Below are 17,451 nucleotides of genomic sequence, written 5' to 3' on the forward strand. Positions count from 1 at the left end.
TCTGGGTGGTGGAGCCTACTTGTTAAGACCCAGAGCTCAGGAGGCAAACAAACCTGGTTCTACCCCTGGGTCTACCTACCTCTTATTGACTTTGGGCCAGTGACCTAACATGTCTGAGTCTGTCTGTTTCCTCATCTGGAAAACAGAGATGATGATGATGATGATGATGAGATACCTACTTTAAGAGTGGTGAGAATTAAGTGAGGTAATAATGTATATGAACATACTTGCACCGAATAGTGTTTGTATCAGTCAGTCCAGGTGTAATTATGCTGCAGTAACAAACATCCCCCAAAGCTCAGTAGCTTAACACAACAGAAGTTGTTTTTTTTTTCTTTTTAATGCTTATTTATTTTTGAAAGAGAGAACATGAGCGGGGGAGGGACAGAGCCGAGGGGGACAGATGATCTGAAGTGGGCTCTGCACTGACAACAGCCCAATTCGGGGCTCAAACTCACAAACTGTGAGATCATGACCTGAGCCAAAGTTGGATGCTCAACAGACTGAGTTTATTTTTCACTCTTATAAGGTTTGCTGTAGACCTAGGCCACTCCCCAGGGCAGCTTTCCCCCATGCGTGTGATACATGATCCAGAAGATCAAATTCTGGTTCCCCCATTTCAGGAAGAAGCCCCCATGTTCACTGTGGCAGGGGAAGAGTTTAGCTAAAGAATTGGGAAGAGCCCTTTTGCCCTCAATTAATTGCACAGAACTACTTACATGGCTTCATCTAACAACAAGGACATTGGGATATACAGTTTTCTGTGTGTTTGGGGAGGAAAAGTGAACCAGGTACCGGGGAGAACTCAGTGTCTCCCACAGTGTTCAATAAACATTAGTTTCCTGCCTTTATTTTCTACCCTCAAAGAGTTTAGAACCTGTTCAAGGTGACAAGGCATAGATAGATGAAAAGATAAACATATTTTCTTAGTTCCTTAGAAGCATGAGGTCCTTTGCATTTTGGCATTTTGTAGAAGGCTTTTCAGCTTCATTTCCATAGTCTCCCGGGGAGGATTTTTCCTGCCGGTGTATGAGAAGGAAGACGGGGAATGGCGTGTGGGAGGCCCATGTAGGGACTGGACAGGCAAGCGTCAGAACCATCTGGTTTTGCGGAGGAAATCCAAGTGCACCAAGCCTCCCAGGAGGGCAGAACTTGAGGCTGGTAACCCAGTAGCTGTCTGTGGACAGACAGAAGGACAGACCGTGAGCCAGGCATCAAGCCAGTGCTATATGTACTGTCAGTCATGTAGTTACTATGAGTACCCCAATTTTACAGATGAGGAAACTGAGGCTCAGAGAGGTGAACCATCTTGCCAAAGACATGCAGCGATGGCACAAGGGAGGAGGGATTGGGGGGGGATCCGGAAAGTCTCTGGGGTGAGGAGTGGGTCAGGGATGCCTGGGTCCTCCCTCATTCCTTCTGCACGCGCTCCGGCTGAGCAGGCAAGACAGGGGGCGCTGTCTGCAAATTGCCAAATGTGAAACACGCAAGAGGCTCTTTGCAAAAATCCAAAGCGCTTGCGGGAATTTTTTCACAAAAAATAAGATGAGACTTTTCAGTATAGAAGCAGCCAGCGGCTCCTTTTTGGATAGAAGGGAGTTGGGGGAGGGAGGGGGATTCTGCAGAGCGAGGGAGGGCACTCTTCTCCACGTTGGGGCCTTAAGCTGGTGGAGATCCGAATCAAAGTGTCCTTCCCTTGTAAGATGGGGACACTGAGGCTGAGAGCGGGGAAAGGTTTGTTCAGGGTCACACAACCAGGAAGTGGCAGAGGCAGGTGGGAACTCGGGTCTCCGGATGCCTGTCCCTCCCGCCACCCCCTCCACGGCTGCCTCGCGGGGCAGAGCGAAATGGAGGTCAGAGGGCACAAAGTCAACACCGAGCCCTGTGTGCAAGCAGGACGTGGGACCTCTCCTCGGGCCTGGCCTATCCCCGCAAGCTTGCAACGTCCCAGAGAGGAAGGGAGCAGGGAGGTGACACCCCCATCATGCCTCAGTCCCCTAAAGTATCTCGTTTTCCATAAGGGTGATCAGCAATCTGTTGCCGTGACATTTTTTTTTTTTTTTTTTTTTTTTAGGATTCTGATACGAGGGCAGAAAAATCAAGACCAGGAGGCATCAAAAGGGGACCAAACAGGAGATACCCTTATTTTTTTCTGCCTTGACCAGGGAAGCAGGCCTCCTAGCCAGCTGTGCCCTGGCCTTCCCAGACTCCCCCTCCTGACCTTAAACTACAGCTCACGCCCTAGTATGTGTGTGCCTTGCTCCCCACGCCCTGAACTTGGTTTTGCCGGGAACTGGAGTGTGGAATGTTTCAAACGTGGATGGGCTGCCTGCAGGGGGAGGCCAGGGTGGGCTTCCCATCTCTGGGGCGCAGGGGCTGAGGTTGGCCCCGGTGTGGCATGCCGCGGGGGGTGTCCCATGGGGGATGGGATGTCTTCCCCCCCTCCCCCGCTTTGGCTTGTATTTGGCTAACGGGACGTGGCACCCAGGGATCAGTCAAGCCGTTCATTCCCTGCTTCTCTCCCTGCCAGGCCTCAGCTCCTACCTGGCGGCCTCTCCAGAGCTCACCCCTTCTGGGTTCTGGTACCTGCTCCGAATCCTAGTCCTTTCGGGCCTCGCTGGGGTAACCGCTCACCACTGGTGCTCGGTCCTCTCAGGGTGCCTCGCGGCCCACGTCCGTTCCCCTTCCCGCGTGCATGGCCCCGTCACAAAGTCCCCTCGCCGTCCCTCTGGAAGACGCCATCTGTTTGCCGCCGGGGCCTGGACTGACACAGGCAGAAGAGGTAGGACGTCCACCCCCGCGGTCCCCGTCTTTCCCGGAGGCCGCGGTTCCCAGGTCCTACCGCTCTGCCTGGCGTCCCGGCATTTCCGACAGCCCGGCCCCTCCGCGTGCCAGGCCCGCGCCGAGCTCCCGCCAGCCTTATTTATTTATTGAACAAGATGCAAGCACGGTTTCCTTTTGTGTCTAATGTGTCAGCGTTTCAGCGGATTCTGACTTCAAGGCGGGGATTTTGTTGACAATAATGAGATCACCCAGACAATTACCGTTTGATTTTTCCGTTTGCCAGAGAGGGGAAGATTAAAGAAAAGTTAAGAAGCTTTGGCTGTTTCCTGTTATCCATTTGCGGGGAGGGGTGGGGGTGGGGCGGAGGGTTGGGAAGGAGAGAAAATCTAACCGCTTAGAAATGTCCACGTCGGGAGGCACTCAGCTTCGCCCGTCGCTGAGGGCGCCCACGTGGGACGATCCGAGAGGCGCCCGAAGCTCCTCTCTTCCCAGGTTCTTCCCCACCTCAGGCCACAAGATCTGAAAGTCCACCAGCTCCAATATCCATTCCTGCAGCTTACATCCTGGAGTGAGACACGGGGGACTGGGATTCAACACACATGTATCATCATCATTATTATTAGGGACAGAAATATTATTGTTTTGGTTCAGCCGCTAACTTGTTGGCATGGGGTTGGCTTTACTCCTCCGGCCTCAGTTCCCCCTGTGAGGGATGAATGAGAGGATCCAGACCCCCTTTGGCCCTGACTTCCACCGCCCAATGCTTCCCCCTGATTTGGGTGGCCAGATTTTTCGGATGGGGAGACCCTGGGAAGAGCGTGCATGGGTGCTGAAGGAGAGGAGGGTGCTGAAGGCACAAGTAGGGACTGGAAGCTTCTTGGCTCCCGTCATGCATTCCTAATGAGACCTCAGCCCCAGGAGGATAGGCCTCGGCTGGGGGCATTCAGAGTGTGTCCCATGGAGTTCCTGGGGGAACAACGGTGCCGGGTAACTTAGGCAAGCTGGAGAATCTTCTCCCTCCTTCCATCCCCCATGTGGGGTTCCTAGTGGGGCCCCTCCTGTGAACCAACCTCGCTGGCAGACATCATCTGGCTTCTATGCTCAGAAAGACCATCTAGAAAATGACTCTACCTCTGGAAATGTTCTCACGGCCTCTTCTACACCTTACACCTCTTTCTAGAACATCACAGAGGCTGTCACCCCCAGTGGGTTCTGCCTTTCCCTCAACCTATCACCTTCCCTCTCCCTCCCTTCCAGCTCTCTGCCCCCTCCTGTGCGTGAACGTGTCACCGTCTGCTCCTGCCAGGTTGTCACTCTATTGGTCTGTCCAGGTGCTGGCACTTTCAAACAACCTGCTAGGTACAGTATGTTGGAAGGTGATCACTGGGACAACACAGTTTGTCACCGAAAAGAGAAAAAAAAGACGAGAGAAAAATCATAGCGGGGTGAAGGGACTCAGAAACTTTAAGCAGAAAGAATGCTAGACAAATGGGAGAACCGAGGCCCAAAGAAAGGGGTGGTTCCACACTGTAGTGCTTCCTCTAAGGCTTGCGTCCCCCACGGCAAGATAAAGCAAGCCGAGGCAGTTTACTGAGTTTTGTTTTGGTTTTTTTCTTTTTGAAGTAGGGTTCACTCCCAGTGCGGAGCCCAGTGCAGGGCTTGAACTCGTGACCCTGAGATCAAGGCCTGAGCTGAGATCAAGAGTTGGACACTTAATCGACTGAGACACCCGGGCGCCCCTGAGTTTTTCATAAAGTTTTTTCTTCTGAGAGTTAGTCCTTCCTACTTTTGCTGTTTAAATATCCACTCTTATGACATTGTGGTGATAACACATAGTTGCTGATTTTCTTTTTAAATATCCTTTTGCGTGGGGGCACCTGGGTGGCTCAGTCAGTTAAGCATCTGACTCTTGATTTTGGCTCAGGTCATGATCTCACGGTTCGTGGGATTGATTGCCGTGTCGGGCTCTGGGCTCACAGAGCAGAGCCTGCTTGGGATTCTCTCCCTCTCTCTCTCTCTGCCCCTCCCCTGCTTATGCACGGTCGTCTCTCTCTCTCTCTCTCTCTCTCAAAATACCTAAATAAACATTAAAAAAATCCTTGCTTGGCATAAGACACAAATTTTAAAAATTGGCAATATCAAATTGATAAGCCAGATTTGGGTGAAATTTGACTGTTGCATGATGGCCAATGTCTGGGAACGTGTGCCTCCTAGCATCAGGAGAAGGCACAGGCCAGCGTTTGTTAAACTCCTCTCCTGGTGGGGAGCTCCCTACCTCCCCCGGGAGGTGGTTCTGAGGAGCACAGACTTAGGGAAGCCAAGGCTCACAGCACCCCACTGGCCTGGGCCCGAGCCCCACGGTGGGAGGGAGGTCACAGTCAGGCCCCTGCCACATTGGTTCCTGAGGCCTTATGTTGCCGTGGGCCAGAAAACGCAGGATAAGATTTCTCCTGCCCAATCAGTGATTATGGGTGATGTTTCACTTTCTTTACTGTTTTCACTTTTGTCTGAATTTTTACAGGCAGCAGAATAACTTTTATAGCCACCTCCAATAAATCCTCTCTACATTGGAGAAATACAAGCCCACAAACCTTTGTCCTCCATTTTCTTTTTTTTTTTTTTTAATTTTTTGTAATGTTTTTATTTATTTTTGAGACAGAGACAGAGCACGAGCAGGGGAGGGGCAGAGAGAGGGGGAGACACAGAATCCGAAACAGGCTCCAGGCTCGGAGCTGTCAGCCCAGAGTCCGACGCGGGGCTTGAACTCACAGACCGTGAGATCATGACCTGAGTTGAAGTCGGACGCTTAACCGACTGAGCCACCCAGGCGCCCCGTCCTCCATTTTCTCAAAGTTTATTTATTTATTTTGAGAGAGTGTGAGCGAGCAAGCATGCTTGGGGGAAGGGCAGAGAGAGAGAGGAGAGGGAATCTCAAGCAGGCCCCGCTCAGCGCAGAGCCGGACTCGGGGCTCGAACTCATGAACCATGAGATCATGACCTGAGTCAAGATCAAGAGTTGGACGCTTAACCAACTGGGCTACCCAGGCACCCTTGTCGTCCAATTTTAAAGTCATAATTGCTCATGGCACTAAATTGGAACACCCAGGGAAGGACAATGAGAATGTCTGCCTCCCACGAGAGAGTGATGGCCAGCATTTTGGGTCCTTCCTTTCCATCCTAGGACCACGCAGAAACAGAGGACACAATTGGCTGTTCCTTCTTGGGGTTCCTCTCTCTTCCACACTACCCACCCGTTCCCTCTAACCTCCCCAGACGCTGATGCCAGCCCAGTAGGAGCTCCCCTGATAAATGTTTGTGGAGCTGAATGAAAAGGCAGCAGAGAAGAGCCAGCCCCTGAGAGGTGGGCCTCCACTCCCAGGCCCCCCGGAGAGCTCTTTTGGCCAGACTTTGACAGGCAGGGGTTTGTTTCTTCATGTTGGTTAGCTCAGAACGGAGTTAAGACTCCTAATCATCTCAAATGACCTGAAATGGTTTCCCAAGCAACCTGGGTAGACCCTGGGGGGTCCAGAGGGCACGCAGGGGCCCTGGGCCTCTGAGGCTGGAGGCCTGCCCGCCCCTGCTCTGCCTGACACAGATTCCAGAAGGGCAGCAGATGCCTGATGCTGAAAGCCTGGGGAGAGTGAGCGTGTGTGTGTGCCGGGGTGTGTGGAGCGGGGGGGGGGGGGGGGGGGGCGGGGAGGGGAGCAGGGGTCTTGCTTGGGCCTGGGGCATTGTCTCCAGGGGCAGGGAGAGGAAGTGGCCTGGGGGCATCACTGGGGACAGCGATGAGTGAGAAGAATGGGGTCATTCTTCCAGAAAGCTGAGCGCTCAGAGCTGGGGTAACTCCCAGGGGCAGGGGGTCCTGGCTGCTGTTTCCCCAGGGCAGGACGGTCTGGGGATCAGTGCCAAAGCATGGCTGGAGGGTTCCCCGTGGGAGTGGCTAGTCCCAAAGGGGAGGGAGAGCTGGTGCTGGCCCACCATGCAGTCCTGGGATCTGGGGCTTTAGGACGGGGAAGGCCTTCCCGTCATCAACAGTGTGGGGAAACCAAGGCCCAGAGAGGAGCAGGGACTCTCCTGAGCTCCCTTAGTGAGTTAGCGGCAGAGCTGGGACCTTAATCCAGAGGACTCTGGGGACTGGGGTTTGAGACCCAGGTTGGTCACTTAGTAGGTGCGTGTGTGAGCCCTGGGGCCTCAGCTTCTCCGTCTGAAAAATGGAGATAAATACAGTTCCCCACGGAGCTCGTGCAGGAGCCTGGCTAACGTGTCACGGACAGTTTTTAGCTGCTATTTATAACCGACTCTTAAATCTAGCCTCCGGGCTCCTGCTGGATCCTCAAGGCCCCTTACAGCCACTTCCCTGCTCCTGGCTCCTCTGTTCAGCTACTTGAGGACACCTGTTCTTGCCCTGTTCTCCGTGTTTGGTCCCCTGGTACCCAGATGAGGATGAGCCCGGGTCCCCGTTCTCTCCTGCGTTCCTTGTGGTTATCCTTTAAGAACAGATGGCTGGGACAAAGGCCTTTCTCCCAGTTCCGGGCACGGCTGATCGGCAAAGGAGACAGGGAGCACAGCTTCCCAGGAACCCGTCTGACGTGTCACCTGGGTTACTGGCTGCCGAGAATGGCGGTCTGCCGGGAACCGGCGTCTCTGTGCACCAACCACGTATGTGCCTGATGTGTGATAATCATTTAAGCCTCACAAAAGGCCTGTGATGTTCATGGTATTTATTACCGTTTTGCAGATGAGGAAACTGAGGTCCAGTGTGCCAGAATCACTTTGCTTTGGACGTTCTGCCTCCGTGTGGCCTAAATCCTCCAGGCCAGGAGCTCGAGCTCTGTCCTGCTCCTCGCCGTGACCGGGCACCTCAGGGGCAGGGCTGGGTGCCCTCTGGCATGGGAGCTGGGCAGGCTTTTGGCTGGCAGCAACTCTGTGGGTTCCCAGTTAGGAGGCGACCGGGAAGCCAGGGCATTTCCTGGGTGCACATCCTAGCCTTCTCGGCGCAGGAGGCCTGCGGCCCAGGGGAGTGAAGGCAGCTCTGTGGCTGAGGCCTTGTACTGCTGTTTTCCTAGCAGCTCTGCCCTCCAACTGGGTGGCCCTCAGTTTCCTTATGGAGCCTGGGCCTTGAAATCACCCTCCTGCTGTCTTGTATCTCCCTGCCGGGTCTGTGAGGCCAGAGGCAACTCAAACTGGTCTTGCCTCACCCCCAGGAAGGTGAGGCCTCAGAGAACTCTGGGCCTTCTGTCACCTGCGAGCTCCCGGAAGACAGTGACTCGATACACCCACCCATCCCCCTAAAGGTATAGGATCCGAATGAGTTGGATATAGGCAGCTTCGTGGAGCCAGAGGTCTTGAGTCCTGGGAAGTGGTCAGGCCAGGCCAGGTCCGCAAAGGGCTTGCAAGTCCCGCTCAGCCAGGCACCCGTAGCCGCCTGTCATCAGCCGCGGTCTGGCTGCTCAGCTTTCTTGGACCTCTGCTTCGGAGGCCACGGAATTGCTGCCAGTTTTAAGGCACAGAGATCCCAACAACTAGAGATTTCTACCACCAGGTCATTTATTATCTCACACAAGAGAAGCCCAGGGACAGGGTAGCTCCATGGCCGTTCCACAGTCTCTCGCGCACTCGCTTCTGTCCCTCTGTTCCCTCCACTGTTCCTAGCGTCAGCGTGACCTCTTGGCTCGGCCATCCTCATGGCCTCAAGATGGCTGCAGGATTGCATGCCCATGGGCACTATCCAGTGGGGAGGAGACGGCCAGCTTTCTCTCATGTGTCTCTCTTCGAGGGCAATAGACCCCCTGCGGGAAGCACCCCCAGCTCACCCCTTACCTCTCACTGGCCAGAGGACACCATTGCCGTGAGGAGTTTTGACCAGTCAGGATTCATCCCGGGGACGGAGTCTAGACTCCCTCCAAAACCCATTACTTTGGACCCGAGCAAAATGTTAATGAGGTGGAGGAGGGTAATTCTGGCAACAGGCATTCAAACACGTTTCCCTTAAACCTCTGTGTAAATACGCGTTTGTGTGCATATATACCTACACTGACGTCTGTTTCATCTTTAAAGCACCTATTTTAATATTATTGAATTCTGATGCTGGTGCCACCGCTGAGATTGCGTTTAGTTGGTCGGGTCTCACCTGGGCTTCAGGACTGCTGGCAGTTGCCCAGGAGATGCCAACAGGCAGCTCGGGTTGAAGACTGAACAAAAAGTTCCCTGAGCCCGTTTGCGCACCCCCTGCTACCCCGGCCAACGCTCAGTATTAGCTTCATTTTCGCCCATCTGAGAAACAGGAAACAGTCCCTCGCTGCTGTTCTCATCGGCATTTCCCTGGTTACTCTGGAGGATGGGTATCTTTGGGGATGCTCGTTACTCATCGGTGCTCCCTACCTCAGGATTCTTTCTCCGCACTCCTGCCCGTCTCTGTCCCTCACAGAGCCGGGGCCCTTCCATTATCCTGTCTCACTGGGTCTCCTAGAGGCCTCGGAGGACAGACGGTAAGGTGGGGCCCGTTTCCCACTGTGGAGAAATGGACATCAAGGCCCAGGAAGGACCCCAGGATGCTCAGCGGATAAGAGGCAGAGGTGAGCTCACACTGGGGTCTTTATACTTAGGTTCGTCTCTGTTTCCAGGACGCCAAGAGCTTCGAAAACATTTTAGGTAAGGAAGTTTCTTTTGACATCTTACATACAACCCCAAGTAGAGAGCAGGAGAAAGGCCTGTCCTTGAGGAGCTGGGTGTAAGGTCTGTCCCCTGCAGCTCTGTCCCCTGAGGACAGGGGCTGGGTCTTCCAAACTTCCTTGTATCCCCAGTGATGCCCGGGCAGTCCCGGCCACCTGTGGGATTCCACAGGTGCCACTCATAGTGCTGCTTTGTTTGGCCCACGGGGTGATTTTTATTTTATGTTTCATGTTTTATTAAGGTATGCTTTTTCCTGAGGTGTAATTTTATTGTATAACTTTTCTGTAGGAAAATTCACCCTTTTCGGTATTCGGTGCTGTGAGTTTTGACCAACTGTCACCACAGCGACATATAGATAATCTCCATCGCTCCCCAAAATACCCAGAATGCCCTTCTCGATCTATCCCTGCCTGCATCCCCAGCCCCCGGCAATCACTGATCTGTTTTCTGTCCCTATGGTTTTGCCTTTTCCAGAATGTCATAGAAATGGAAACTTACACGGAGGGGTCTTTTGATTCAGTGCTCTATAACTTAGCAGAATGCATATGAGTAGGTGGTTCATTCCTCTTATTGCTGATTGGTGTTCCATTTCATTGAATGTACCACTATGTATCCATCACCTGGTCGAGGGACGCGTGGGTTATTTCCAGTTTTTGGTGATTACAAACAAAGCTGTCATAAACATATCCTTCCAGATTTTTGTGTGGACGTAGATTTTTTTAAGTTTATTTATGTATTTTTGAGAGAGAGAGAGAGAGAGCGGAGGCGGGGCAAGACAGAGGGAGAGAGAGAGAATCCCAAGCAAGTTCCATGCTGACAGCACTGAGCCTGACCAGGGGCCCGAAACCACACACTGTGAGATCGTGCCCTGAGCTGAAGCCAAGAGTTGGCCACTTACCTGCCTGAGCCACCCAGGTGCCCAGAGCATAAATATTTCTCTCTCTTGAGTAACCCCAAGGAGTTGGGTTGCTGGGCTGCACAGCTGAGCGTACGTTTAACTTTATAAGACACTGCCAAACTGTTTGCCATATAGTGGTACTGTTTTGCATTCCCTCTAGCAATGCAAGAATGTTCTGGTTGCTCTACCAACTTGCCAGCACTTGGTATTGTCAGTTTTTTTTGTTTTTTGTTTTTGTTTTTTAAGAATTTAGCTATGCGAATAGGTGCCTAGTGTTATCTTCGTGTGGTTTTAATTTGCATTTCCGTGATGACTAACGGTGTCGAACATCTTTTCGTGTGCTTGTTTGCCATCTGTGTATTGTCTTTGGTGATGTGTCCACATCTTTCGTTCAGTTTGTTTTTAATTAGGCTTTGAGGGTAATTTATATATTCTGGATACAATATAAAGGGGTTTTTAAAAATCGGAATCTGTTTGTAATATTCAAAGAGATTCCAGGAGATTTCATGTCAAAGTTGGCTTTCTGGTTTAAAAAAAAAAATGGGAAGATCTGACAAGGTTGAGGCCAGCATCCCGTGTGACAGCAGTGGCTGAGGCAGGGTGGTGCCTGCATCTCTTTATATCGGCTCCCTTCCCCAGCCTCCTGCCTGTTTGCACACCAGCCTGGCTCCTGCAGGCATTGGAGTTTGAGACCCTCTGAATGGTGTGTTTAAGGCTTATCCTGTGGGTTGGCCACATAGACAGCGCCCCCTAGGGCTGAGTTCAGGCTTTGCACCGTTTTTCTTCCCATCTTCCCAACGACCCTTCCTTGTCTGAGATTGAATCCCCAAAACCTACTTTTTCAAAAGAACACAAGGCTGATGCTCCTTGGACCCTTGATGTTCCCCACCTGGCCACCATGTGGTTCATTCACATAGTAGCTTATGTGGCTGGTGCCCCCTGGAGTTGTGCAGTGCACAACCCACATTACCATACATGCCAGCCGAGGCCTTTGTCACGCCCTAGCCCAGGGCTCAGGTGTTTATTGTTTGCTCACCAGACGGGAGGATGCTATGTAGCATGTACTGGAACCTGAAGTTGTCTCAAGACACCCTACCTTCTCGGCCTTTGGTTTTAAACTTACAAATTCACAAAGAGGATTATACAGGATGAGTGGTTCTTAAACTTTAGCATTTGCTAGACTCTCTTGGAAGCCTGGCTAAAACATGGATTGCCAGGGCTCCTGGGTGACTCAGTGGGTTGAGCATCTGACTTCTGATTTCAGTTCAGGTCATGATCTCATGGTTCATGAGTTCAAGCCCTGCATTGGGCTCTGTGCTGACAGCTCGGAACCTGCTTGGGATTCTCTCTCTCCCTTTTCTCTCTGCCTCTCTCCTAGTCTCTCTCTCTCTCAAAATAAACAACAAACAACAACAACAAAACATGCTTTGCTAAGCTCCAAGAAATTGCATTTCTAACAAATTCTCAGGTGATGTAGATGCTCCTGGTCCAGAACCATGCTTTGGGAACCACTGTTCTAGATCATTCCAGAGGGAAGGAGAGAGAGAAGAGTGATTCTGAGTGGGAGAGGTTAATTTAGGGAGAGGAGGTCATGAGAAGAAAACGAAATGCCCTGAGAGAGGAAAGGAATGTATGGGATTCTCAGGTCCCTAAAGGACAGAACCAGGGGAGAAGGCTGTGGCAGTCCCTCTGAGTGACATGGCTACACCTGGGCTGGCTGGATCGCGGCCCTGGGCCTTCAAAAAGGTGCTGCACCCAGGTGAGGCTCAAGGCGGCAGAGGTGCAGCCTTGGGGGAGTGGGGGAGGAGGGGGTGGGGGGAGGAGGGGGTGGGTGGGCCCTGCAGGGCTGTCAGGCTCTGCCTTGGGCTGGAGACCTGTCAGAAGTGATCAGGACCCCGTGTCTAGTCAGGCTGCTGGGAGAGTGCTTGGAATCTTAATTTGATTTTAGAAAACCAAAATAAGGACTTTATTTTACACATCGAGATCATGGAGTAAAATTCACAGCCGCCGTCCATGATTTCACTGTGAGCGCCTCTGCCTTCACAACTGTAGGGGTTTTAGCCAAGGATAAAATAATTCCGGGGTGCCTGGGCGTCCAGCTTTGGCTCACGGTCATGATCTCAGTTTTTGGGTTTGGGCCCTGCGTCGGGCTCTGTGCTGACAGCTAGGAGCCTGGATGGAGCCTGCTTCAGATTCTGTGTCTCCCTCTCTCTCTGCCCCTCCCCCGCTCTCTCTCTCGCTCTCAAAAATGAATAAACATTAAAATGAAATTAAAGGAAAGATAAAACAATTCTTTCTTAAGCAGGCAGAAACCCATGGTGGAAAGAAGTCAACAGATGATGAAAATCAGTTTGTAAATAGCCTGCAAAGTAGAACAGTCAAGAGGGGGTTGAAACTACTGCTCATTCTCCCTACCTCGGAATCTGTGTAATATCGTAGTGATCAAAGGTGCAGAGGTGATCAAGGCACGAGCCAGGTGCCGAGGGTCTGCTGTATCGGGCACTATGGGCAAGAATTTCCAAGTACATTACATATTTTGAATCTCCCCACAGCCCTGTGAGGTAGGGATCTATTGCTCCCACTTTATAAAGGAGAAACTGAAGTCATAAAAAGCACTGTGTCTGAAAGCACACAGCCAGGGGCAAAGGCGGGATTAGAACCCAGATCTGTCTTACGATTTACGTTGTGGATTATACGCTGTGGGAGCGGATAATCTCTCAAATCACCTTAAACATAAAATGGCGCTCCACAGGAAGGGTACGGGGTGACGGCCAAGGGCAAGGGCTGGGGGTGGACTGGACCTCAGCAGGTTTCTCCCTGGCTCTCTGGGGCCATCTGGCCTCTGTGTCTATTTCTCCCCGCACGTCAATTTCATCCTTCTTTCCTTTGGGACACTGCATCATCCGGCTTGCCTGTGGTCCAGTCTTGGTCAGCCCCAGCATGGTTTAACAGACTGGATCCCAGTCCCTACTCCCCAGGAGGAAGGAGCTGATGGGTCCAGCTGGGGTCAGGTGTCTCCCACTGGTCCAACTGGCTGTTTCAAGGGAGGACGTGGTGGTCAGGGGAAGGAAGTCTAGCCCTGGGTGAAACAGCTGTCCTCTGAGCAGGTGGCCCCTGTGTTGTATAGGAAAACCCAAGGCTCTGAGACTAATCACCCAGCTCACGATGCACTGGGAATGAAGGCTGCTTACTGGGTTTTGAGCCAGGCAGATGGGGGTGGATCCCTTGGCCCCACTGTGTAAACTCGGACAAGTTCTGGAGCCCCTAAAGCCTTGGTTTTCTCAACTGTAAAATGTAGAAACCGTAACCATCTCATAGGATCTTTGTGAAGAGTGGGTAATGTCTTGCTCCTTGCACGTAATAGACCTTTAGTGTTAACATCACACATCCCTACGTATAGGAAGGCACCTTTGGGGCTGTTTCTTTTCCAAAATAGCTATAGTACCAAAATATCCAAATGGAAGAGGACAGATAAGTGCTAATTTCCTGTGTCTTGTACTTCTTGATTCTTTGCGTCTATTATTAACCTCTGGGGGGACCTCAGGGTGGCTATTTGAATGGCACAGGGCCTCAGTTTTCTCATCTGTAAAATGGGCACAATTATTTCCTCACCACCCCCTACCATCTCCAACAGCAACGCAGAGGTTCCTGCAGGCCCAGGGATGCACAAGAAAGAACTTCAGGGGAATCGATACTTTACAGCAACAGGTTAGTATTATTTTTTAAGGTACCTGAAGAGACTTGAAAACCCCTATGCCCCAAGGATCAGGAAAAACCTTCAGAAAACTGGTTATCTCATTTCAGTTATAGACAACCAGTATTGCCAGATCATCTGATTTTTAAGGAGAAATTAGAAGGAAAATACTTGATTTAAGGAATACTTGAGTATCTGGTCTATTTTAAAAATCATTTAATATTTGAATTAGTATTCATATCAAAAATCATCATGGGGGTCAAATAAGACGCTCCCCGGGGCCACCAGTTTGAGTCCCCTCCCCCCACCCCCTGCCACATCAAGGCAGGCAGGGGGTTCGGGGCCTCGCTGTGAAAGCTGTCCCCCCACTCAAGCTCTGGTCCAAGCCTCTGGCCAGGCTACAGAGGCGGCCTTCCCCCAGCCTCCTCCCTGCCTGGGGCCAGGGATGACTTCAGCTGGAAGACAAAGGGGCCTTCATGTTCAAAGGCCGGCAAGACGGTTCATCCTCCGTCCTCCACAAACAAACAGGGAGGCTTTGATCTGGGTGGGGGTGGAAACGGCAGCTCCAATTAGGAGATCAGCCCGTGCCTGGGCTAAAGAATGTTTGTAATAAAATAAAAGATCTAAGTGGCGGTAATGAAGGGTAATAGAAAAATGGTGTCACTCAGGATTCCCCCTGAGCTGTCCCATTTGAAGTGGATGAACCGACTGGTGCAGGAGACGGGACAAAGGGCCAGTCCGCCAGTCTCTCCCTGCCTTCGCCCTCACCCCCACTCTGGGTGCACGTAAAAGGGCCACCGGGAGAGACAGCATGGCCGTGTTTGCGGAAGCATGCCCCTCCTCACCTTTGCGGACATTGCCACTATCACCCAGGGGTGACCACCCTCCTTCCTTCAAGACATGAGAGTCAAGACCTTCCCCAGGGACCTTCTGACCGGGAAGAAGTCCCTGCTGTCTCTGCCTTTCTTCTCCTTATCCTGCTGTGAGTTGCTTCACACTCTGGAAGCTGATCCGTGGGGTTTGGTCCTGCAATATAGCAGGGCTTGGGCTATTTCTTGCTGGAAACTTTTGTTGAGGGCAGAGGCACTTGCAGATTGGCGATGGCAGTTCTTCCTCCGTGCTGACGTCCACCGTAAGGATGGAGGAAGGTGCATGGAAAAGAATGAGCTGAAGTCAATGCTTTGATATGTAAGCTTACACAGACAGAGGCACAACACATCAACTGCTTTATGTTCGTCATCAGGGCTGCTATGTATGGTTGCCTGGATCGTGCACTGTACAATCCTAGAGGATGCCATTTATAGTTTAGGGAGTAACTACTTCCATAATTCCATTTCTCTTCATGATAAGGCTCAAGGCAGTCGTTTTGGTTCCCAGATAAGGAAATTGAGGCTCGGAGGGGTTGTATGATATTCTCTAGGCAAGACAAGTAAGCTAGGAATGTGGGTTCTGCTGGCCAATGAAACCCTTGTGTTACCACATCAGGATACGACACTGAAGGTGACGGCCCAGAATAGGAATTTATTAGAAGGCACGCTTCTCGGGCTGTATCTTTATTAATTCCTTGAATCCTTCCACATCCTGGTGAGGTGGTAAGTGATTGTCATCTCCGTTTTCCAAATGAGGAAGCCGGGGCAGAGGGTGGGCTGGAGGTAGCTTGCCCAAGGACATTTAGTAAGCAGAGCTGTGGGTACTTGAAGGCAATGGGCTGGGTGCTCAAAGCCCGTGATGTTACCCACTGTACTATCTTGCCATCATCGTGACCCCATTTCCGGCTCCTTGGTCCGACGTGGTTTCTATCCCCTTCCAAACTGGTGATTCCATTTGTCTGAGAAAGCCTGGGGGTAGAATATGAGTTCCATCTCTGACCACACTTGTCCCCCTCCACGACGGCAGGGATCCCTGAACAGAAATTTCTGGGGGCAACGGGGTCTTGCTCCTTCTTGACCACATCATCCAGCACCCCTCTCCCTGCTCTATCCGGAGGCAGCAGACATCACTCCTGCTCTCTCCTCCTCCCTCAAGGGGGTCCTGCTTCTGGGGAAACTGCCTGAGTACACCCGGATTTATCGACCATTATGAAGCAGAAGGCAGCTCTTTTTTTTTTTTAATTTTTTTTTACATTTATTTATTTTTGAGAGACAGAGTGTGAGCGGGGGAGGGACAGAGAGAGAAGGAGACACGGAATCCAAAGCAGGTTCCAGGCCCCACGCTGTCAGCACAGAGCCGGACTCGGGGCTCGAGCCCACGAACCGTGAGATCGCGACCTGAGCCGAAGTCAGACACTCAACCGACTGAGCCACCCAGGTGCCCCCCGGAGGGCAGCTCTTGCCTCGACATGAAGTCCTTTTAGCTTTTATTTTATTTTTTCTGTTTCTTATTAGTAGTTTCAACTAACCTGGTATGCTTTGACATGGGTTGCCTCCCAACTAGCAGTGAGTAGACGTCATGGGGGGACATTAGCCTCGTTCCTGTGTGTTCAGGGATGCGAGACACGCCTTTTGAAGAAGACGGGAGGACTCCCAGGGAGCAGCAGGCTCCCACCCTCCTGGTGGTTCCAAGGGAGAGGGACAAAGCAGGTGGCTCTGGAACCGGGACTTGGATTTAGCCCTTAAAACAGAGGAGGTCACTGAGCCTGCAAGGTCGGGCCGGTCCCCCTCCGAGCAAGGACAAGCAGATCCAGAACGCCACTCTGGAGTCAGCTCTAGAGCCACACGTGTGTAGTTTCCTCCTCGCCGGCTGCAGACTTAAAATCCGCCAGACTTTAGAAGCTTTTGAGTTAGGTTCAAATTTCACAATCGCCACCGGCCACAGAAGCCAGCTCCTCGGAGAAGAGGTGGAGATCTGCCCCTCAGGCCCACTGGCTTGGCATCCTGGGGGGTAGGTTTGAGCGCGTAGAACGACATAGGCCACTCCGTGGGCCACGGCGGGGGTTTTCCAGGGTAAATCTGACTGTATTCGGGTCTTGCCCTCCCGGCGGTGAGCGCCTGGTACCCCCTAAACTGCACATTCACACACACCGCTCAGGCCCCGTCCCCTCCAGGTTTGCTCCTTCACCGGCACATCCGGTCCTGGGTCCCCGCTACCTCTACCTCAAGGCTGACACCTGGGCAGCTCCCGCCTCCCCATCCCGCCAGGTGGGTGCTCTCCTTTGTCACAGACCCCCAGAGCGAGAGTGAGTTGTGTGTGTGGGGGTGACACATAGGGGTGTGCTGTGCCCATAGGGAGGTATGTGAGCACGTGTGCCTTCTAGAGAAGGACCCCCAGGCAGCGGATGCCGGATTGCGTGGGGTGGGGGGCAAAGGAGCTGGGCAGGGGCCAAGCAGGGTGAGCGAGCTAAAGAATAAAATCGATTCTCTCCGCCCACTCCAGGCGCATCCCACTTCCACGCATATGTTACCGG

General features: G+C 52.2%; 1 long non-coding RNA gene across 1 annotated transcript; it reads right to left on the reverse strand.

The window, feature by feature from the left end:
• Positions 1-487: 487 nt before the first annotated feature.
• On the reverse strand, positions 488-2,940 carry LOC125915416 (uncharacterized). The gene is made up of 2 exons (XR_007455656.1): positions 2,545-2,940; positions 488-1,177 (listed from the first exon to the last, which is right to left on the reverse strand). It is a non-coding gene; the product is annotated as an uncharacterized LOC125915416 (long non-coding RNA).
• Between the last annotated feature and the right edge of the window lie 14,511 nt (positions 2,941-17,451).

This window comes from Panthera uncia (assembly GCF_023721935.1).
Source record: "Panthera uncia isolate 11264 chromosome E2 unlocalized genomic scaffold, Puncia_PCG_1.0 HiC_scaffold_19, whole genome shotgun sequence".
NCBI classification, from domain to species: domain Eukaryota; kingdom Metazoa; phylum Chordata; class Mammalia; order Carnivora; family Felidae; genus Panthera; species Panthera uncia.